Below are 7,187 nucleotides of genomic sequence, written 5' to 3'. Positions count from 1 at the left end.
ACCTTCTCCCACTAGCAACTCCATCATATTTTCCCATAGCTACTCAACAACAGCAGTACAAGCAGCCTGACTAGGGTGGAAACCATAAACATAAGTCAAGAGCTACCTCACAAAGCCCTATTATCCCACCAACACTGCTGCCTTTGCCTGGAGCAGGATTATTCTCACTGTTCCAACAAACCATTATCTCAGGTGGCTTGCTCAAAGAGACGTCGTCACCCAAGTATGTCTGATGCCATGTCACCGTCAGTACACACACTGCGTATTGTCAATGTAAACAGAGCCCGTGTTGTGTGTGTGCAACTATTTCACACTGTCTTTCTGGCCTATAGAGAGTTCTTCAGAAAGGTTATACGTTGACACACCTTGTCCCTTTAAGAATAAAAAAAAAATCCCCACTCATTCTAAAATATGCATGGGCCCTGCAGCCTGATGCATTTTTGACTGCCGTGGGAACCTGAAAATCTATGTGGGAACGTATCTTTCTCACCTCTGCGCCGACGTGGGAAATAAAAGTTGCAATTCTTGCAGGAGGTCATTAGATAGGGTGACTGGCTGGATGTGGCTAGGCTTTATAAGCATTCATGCGGGGGTTATAAATCTCTTGAGGCAAGAACAAGTGTCAATCATGGCCATCGGCCAGAGAAGCCCCTAGATTGCAACAGACCTCACACTTTGCCATAAAGTACTAACAGCGTTTTATGACTTCCAAGGTGCTCATAACCTCTTACATTGTTGTTTACATAGCTTATAGTGGAAAGTACCATCTAATTGTTATTGTTGATAATAATTTAAACATATTAGTATATACCGTAAGTGTTTTTGGAATATTTTATTGTGAATAAAATATTGGGGAGTAGTATCAAGTTGTTATTGTTGATATAACATACAGCATCAAATTGTTGCTTGTTTGCTGATTTATATGTGATATGACAGGTATGTAAACAATTTTAACACAAGTTGACACAACTGGTGTAGTGTAATGTGTGTTTGCATTCGAAAGCGAGCACATTTATTAAATGAGTACCTGCCTCAAGGACATTCAATTCTACATTTCTGCAGAGACCTTCCTGTACATTTATGATGATGTATCATGGTTCATGTACTTGGTGAGACGTGTGTCTTTTCTTTGGAGCACCCATTTTCACAGGGTTGAACAGAGAAACAATGGCTGGCAAGGAAGGTGTACTTAGCTCAGAGGAACAGTAGGGTGAACAAGTATTATTATATTATATATATTTTTTCTTTGTGATTACTGGTCAATTAATTTATACATTTATAATTAGAAGGTTTTGTTATCTGTGTAACAAACCTTCTTTTTTTTTGATGGTGTGGTTTTCATATAAGTCCTTGTTCTTCCAACCACACCTGCACACCTTTTTTAAAACATATTTTTCTGTATTGGTTCTTTATCACTTGGTTTCTTTGGTGCAAATACGTTTTACTTAAACTAAACTTAATCTTAACAAATTAAGTGTAGAATTAGATAGGATAATTTATAGATAATAGATCATTCTCGAAAAGCCCCAAAATCTATAAGTCTAACCTACATAATTCTAACAGTAGAAAATATGACACTGCATATTTTACTATAATTATATGTTCAGAAAATATGAGCTGAAAAGGCACAGAACCAGTGGCAAGAGTTTTTAATGTATCACATACATACGGTCCATCGTTTTATATAATTTAACATTTATTCTCACTCTTTTTTATTACTGCACATGTAAAGTAAATTGTGGTACATGCATCAGAAACCTGTTGTGTCTAGGTAAGTGTGAAGGGTGGCCTCACTCACAGGTTAAGAATTCCCCCTGAGAAACTGGCTCTATTGGAGGTTTACAGCCTGAAACATCTGTTGTAATTTTTGTCAAATTGAACTTTTATTACCTGGTCATTAAAGCTGTGGCAATGACAAAACCAGATGGGCTCCGCTGCTCTTACAACTGCTGTGTTTTTATGGTGTTGGTGAAAATTGAACCAAAGGGAGCCCTCTGCATTATAAAATTAAGGCAATCATTCTCACATTCCGCAGACAAGGGGATCAGTATGGAGATTCGCAGCGTGGGGGCGGTCGGGGTGGTGGGGCCACTCGGTACCGGGGTAAGAGGTGGGGGTCGGCTGGGTAACACACGCATCCAGAACCACCCTGAGAGAAAGTGCTCCCGTTCACTGGGAGGGAGGGAGGGAGGGAGGGAGGGAGGGAGGGAGGGAGGGAGGGAGGGAGGGAGGGAGGGAGGGAGGGAGGGAGGGAGGGAGGGAGGGAGGGAGGGAGGGAGGGAGGGAGGGAGGGAGGGAGGGAGGGAGGGAGGGAGGGTCCAATGATGGGGGAAGAGGGGGAGGAGGGATGGACTGGGAGTCACTTGGGTGTTTATTAGGTAACATGGAGGCAAAAAGTTAGAGGGAAGGATGGATGTAGGAGGAGAGAGATTTGGCCTAAAGAGAGAGGGGAGAGCAAGTTTGGGGGTTTGGAGGGTGATGGGGGAGTGGTAGGGTGGGACACAGATGTGGTAGTTATTACAGGACAGCTTCCACTGTGTAAACACCCTGTGAGGTGTACTATTACATCCGTCTTTCCCTGTTTACATTCTCAGCATAGACCTTATAAAAGCGTTTCAAGGCTCAATTGAGTATTTTATGCACATTTGACTTGATGTAGAAAAGTATTTTGATACTTAAAAGGAGAATAGGTTTTCTGAGGGAGCAAGACCATCATCAGTGCCATTAAGCTTTGTGACAGTGCGACCATTGCAGTGAGCCAACCAATCTCTTTAGAGGAAGACGAGACAATGGTTGCTTTTATTTCTCCGCCGCACATTCCTATGGAAGAATGGAACTTGCCCACCCGCCTTGCAAATGAATCAGATGCAGACAAACTCCATGTCTGGGTCACATTACATCCCAGAGTCATAGGTAATGTTACGGAACTTTTCCATATTTCTCCCCCCACCACTTCCCTCTGCTCTTCTGTTTTGTTTTGAGTTCCATAATAAGTGAGAGAGTATCAATATAGGAAATGTACACATTTGTCAAAGGGCTATTGAAATTCATCACCAACGCATAAAAGGCGATGGTGAAATGGGAAAATGTACACACGGTTATACTCCTACTCCGTGTGCCAAAAATAGCAGTAATTGGGGATAATTTAACCCTACATTCCTTGTTTTCAGTCTCTAAATAGGAGTTAGCATGCATGAGAAACTACTGCCTGCATTCCTGCTGGTTGACTTTATCATTCTTGAGGTGTCAAAAGGGTGTCAGAGTGATCTCTCTATTGGAAACGCACCAGGAGACCTGTTTCCTCTTTTGCTAGGCCTGCAGTTCGCAGGTTCACAGCGACGGACTTGCTCATGTTACAGGATGTACATCCAGACTGGGGAAGGACACGACTCCGACACGACTCCCAGACAACCGCCTGCCCCTATTCTAGTTTACATTATATGGCTTAGGTTTTGTGTCTGTGATATAAAATATATGCTTATGTGATATTATATGCACTATGTAGCCTAATATCGGTGCAATTGGTTGGAAAATGTTCTGTTGGTATATTCCTTATGCAAATTTGCTGACACTGTATGTGCCTGGGCATGATTCTGCGCTTATTGTAGCAAATGTTAGGCTACACATAGGCCACTTGATGTTAATGCACACAAAGCATACTGAAACTGCTGTGGGACATATTCATTTATGTGACATAAAGTCTATTATATCTTTAGAGTCTAAGACTTGGGGGGGGGGGGGGGAGGGTGCTAAGCTGACATATGGAATTGTTTTAAGATGGTCATACTATTTGATTTTAAAAAGTATTTGATAAAATATTGATTTTGGCCCATAGATTTTAAATCCCATAGAAACGCATTGAATAAATTCATAAATGGCAAAAAGTACAATCAAAAATTTAATAATGAGAAACGTAGTTTTGAAGTGTGTTTCCTAACTCTGGGAGGTTTTTTTTTTATCAGGAAATATCTATACACTACTGGTCAAAAGTTTTAGAACATCAACTCATTCAAGGGTTTTTCTTTATTTTTACTATTTTCTACATTGTAGAATAATAGTGAAGATATCAAAAATATGAAATTATACATAACCAAAAGAGTGTTAAACAAATCTAAATATATTTTATATTTGAGATTCTTCAAAGTAGCCACCCTTTGACTTGATCACAACTTTGCACACTCTTGGCATTCTCTCAGAATTCTGTTGAATTCTAAATAAATCACAGACAGTGTCACCAGCAAAGCACCCCCACACCATAACACCTCCTCCTCCATGCTCTACGGTGGGAAATACACATGCAGAGATCATCCGTTCACCCACACCGTGTCTCAATTTCATCTGGAGCCAAAATTGGCTCCAGACCAAAGGACACCTTTTACTCCGGTCTAATGTCCATTGCTCGTGTTTCTTGGCCCAAGCAAGTCTCTTCTTATTATTGGTGTCTTTTAGTAGTGGTTTCTTTGCAGCAATTCGACCATGAAGGACTGATTCACACAGTCTTTTCTGAACAGTTGATGTTGAGGTGTGTCTGTTACTTGAACTCTGTGAAGCATTTATTTGGGCTGCAACTTCTGAGGCTGGTAACTCTAATGAACTTACCCTCTGCAGCAGAGGTAACTCTGGGTCTTCCATTCCTGTGGCGGTCCTTATGAGAGCCAGATTCATCATAGCGCTTGATGGTTTTTGCGACTGACCATGTCTTAAAGTAATGATGGACTGTCATTTCTCTTTGCTTATTTGAGCATGAAGCTGGTTGAGAGAATTTGTGCAGAGCTGTCATCAAGGCAAAGGGTGGCTATTTGAAGAACGTCAAATATAAAATATATTTGGATTTGTTTCACACTTTTTTGGTTACTACATGATTCCAAATGTGTTATTTCACAGTTTTGATGTCTTCACTATTATTCTATAATGTAGAAAATAGTCAAAATGAAGAAAAACCCTTGAATGAGTAGGTGTTCTACAACTTTTGACCGGTAGTGTATATCCATTTTTTTTACACACATTTAACCCTTTTTTGGGGGGTAGGCACAAAACTACCTTCATACGTCCATTCGTTTTTAAAAATCCGATACTGGTTACCTTCAGATGAGTCCCTTGATACTTGTGGGGGTCATAGAGCAAAAAGGAGCACACCATCATTTGTAGGTCAAACCCTTTGTAGGTCAAACCGTTCGGACGCTACAGACGTTTTTGTGATTTGACAAACACCGCTGGAGCTCTGCCACCTTTCACCGCAGATGTGGACGTGCGACACTGGTGGATGTGGTCGATTGAGACGCATCCAATGCAAAAAAACAGATAGCTCTACCTTAAACGGATGGATTTTGATGTGGATTTTTGTTATACAACCAGTGCGTCAATCAACTCTGGGGGGATATAGCCTTATATATTTGCAATTGGTTGGGAAATGTTTAGTCAAAATACTTTCCATACAGGTCCTCTACCGGGTAGCAAAGCCAGGCATGGAAACCCCAGAAAGAATTTTTGCCCCCCCCAGTTATGTTTCTCAATTAACATAACAAATGGTATATGATTAACCATGCCAATATAGCGCTGCCGGGCCTGCCAGTAGCGCAGACTGGGACAGAGGTTATATGCCAGGTGTGTGCTTATGATATGAGGAGGTGTGAGGGAGATGTAATAATGTCATGTTTAGTAGTTAGAATCCCAAAATGCATTCTGATTGGGCACCTAGCCATGCAATATAAATATATATATATATTTTTTTATCTACCAGCTGGTGCTGAAACGGTGACAAATATACATATATTTGGATGGTTTTCTTTCATTGATCCCTATATTCTGCACCTGTTCTCTCTATGTGAATTTGAATTAAAGTTACACCGTATTTAAAGGGATGGCCTAAGATAAATGTAATGAAACTCCTATTGAATGAAAACTCCACAAGAAATTCTGTTGGCTAGCAAGTGGGAGGGTTTTCAGTGGTTTAATTAAATGTATTCAACACACACAAGGGAACAAAGCCTGCAAATCCCATTAAGCACCTAAATAAGGGAAGACTGAATACCAACTACTGAGAAGTGCGTAGGAAAGATGTGCATAGGAAAGGGCCCTTACAGAGCATTATTGAACGGCATATGTCACACTTTAAATTAAGTATATCTTGAAAAGGTCTAGTAGTTGGTCCCATGTTTCATGAGCTGAAATAAAAGATCCCAGAAATTTTCCAGTGTATTTCTCACAAATTGTGTGCACAAATTTGTTTACATCCCTTGTTACTGAGCATTTCTCCTTTTCCAAGACAATCCATCCACCTGACAGGTGCGGCATATCAAGAAGCTGATTAAACATCATGATCATTACACAAGTGCACCTTGTGGGTGGGCCTACGACCTCCCAGGTCCGCCCATGGCTGACTCAGTAACTCAGTAAAATAGTTGAAATTGTTGCATGTTGCATTTATATTTTTGTTAATTAGGCATGTATAATATAAGCCAATTATTATGGAAATACACTATTTTGCCTAGAGTCTATAAGCAGGTTATATCAAATGAAATTAAATGAAATAGTTTTTGTCACGTGTGGACTAACTTACGGCCCGTCCCAACAATGCAGAAAGAAAGAAAATACAGGAATAATAGAAAAAGTAAAGCACGTAATAATAAAAGTAATAATAGATACACAATTAGTAACGATAACTTGGCTATTTACAAGGACTACCAGTACTGAGTCGATGTGCAGGAGTACGAAGTAATTGAGGTAGATACAGTTGAAGTCGGAACTTTACATACACCTTAGCCAACTACATTTAAACTCAGTTTTTCACAATTCCTGACATTTAATCCATGTACAAATTCCTAGTCTTAGGTAAGTTAGGATCACCACTTTATTTTAAGAATGTGAAATGTTGTAGAAAAATAGTAGAGAGAATGATTCATTTCAGCTTTTATTTCTTTCATCACATTTGCAGTGGGTCAGACGTTTACATACACTCAATTAGTATTTGGTAGCATTGCCTTTAAATTGTTTAACGTTGGTCAAACTTTTCGGGTAGCCTTCCAACAACCTTCCAACAATAAGTAGGGTGAATTTTGTCCTATTCCTCCTGACAGAGATGGTGTAACTGAGTCAGGTTTGTATGCCTCCTTGCTCGCACATGCTTTTTCAGTTCTGCCTAAAAAAATGTCTATAGGGTTGAGGTCAGGGCTTTATGATGGCCACTC

Source organism: Oncorhynchus kisutch, linkage group LG1 (assembly GCF_002021735.2).
Source record: "Oncorhynchus kisutch isolate 150728-3 linkage group LG1, Okis_V2, whole genome shotgun sequence".
Lineage (NCBI taxonomy): Eukaryota > Metazoa > Chordata > Actinopteri > Salmoniformes > Salmonidae > Oncorhynchus > Oncorhynchus kisutch.
This window is presented reverse-complemented; position numbering follows the sequence as displayed.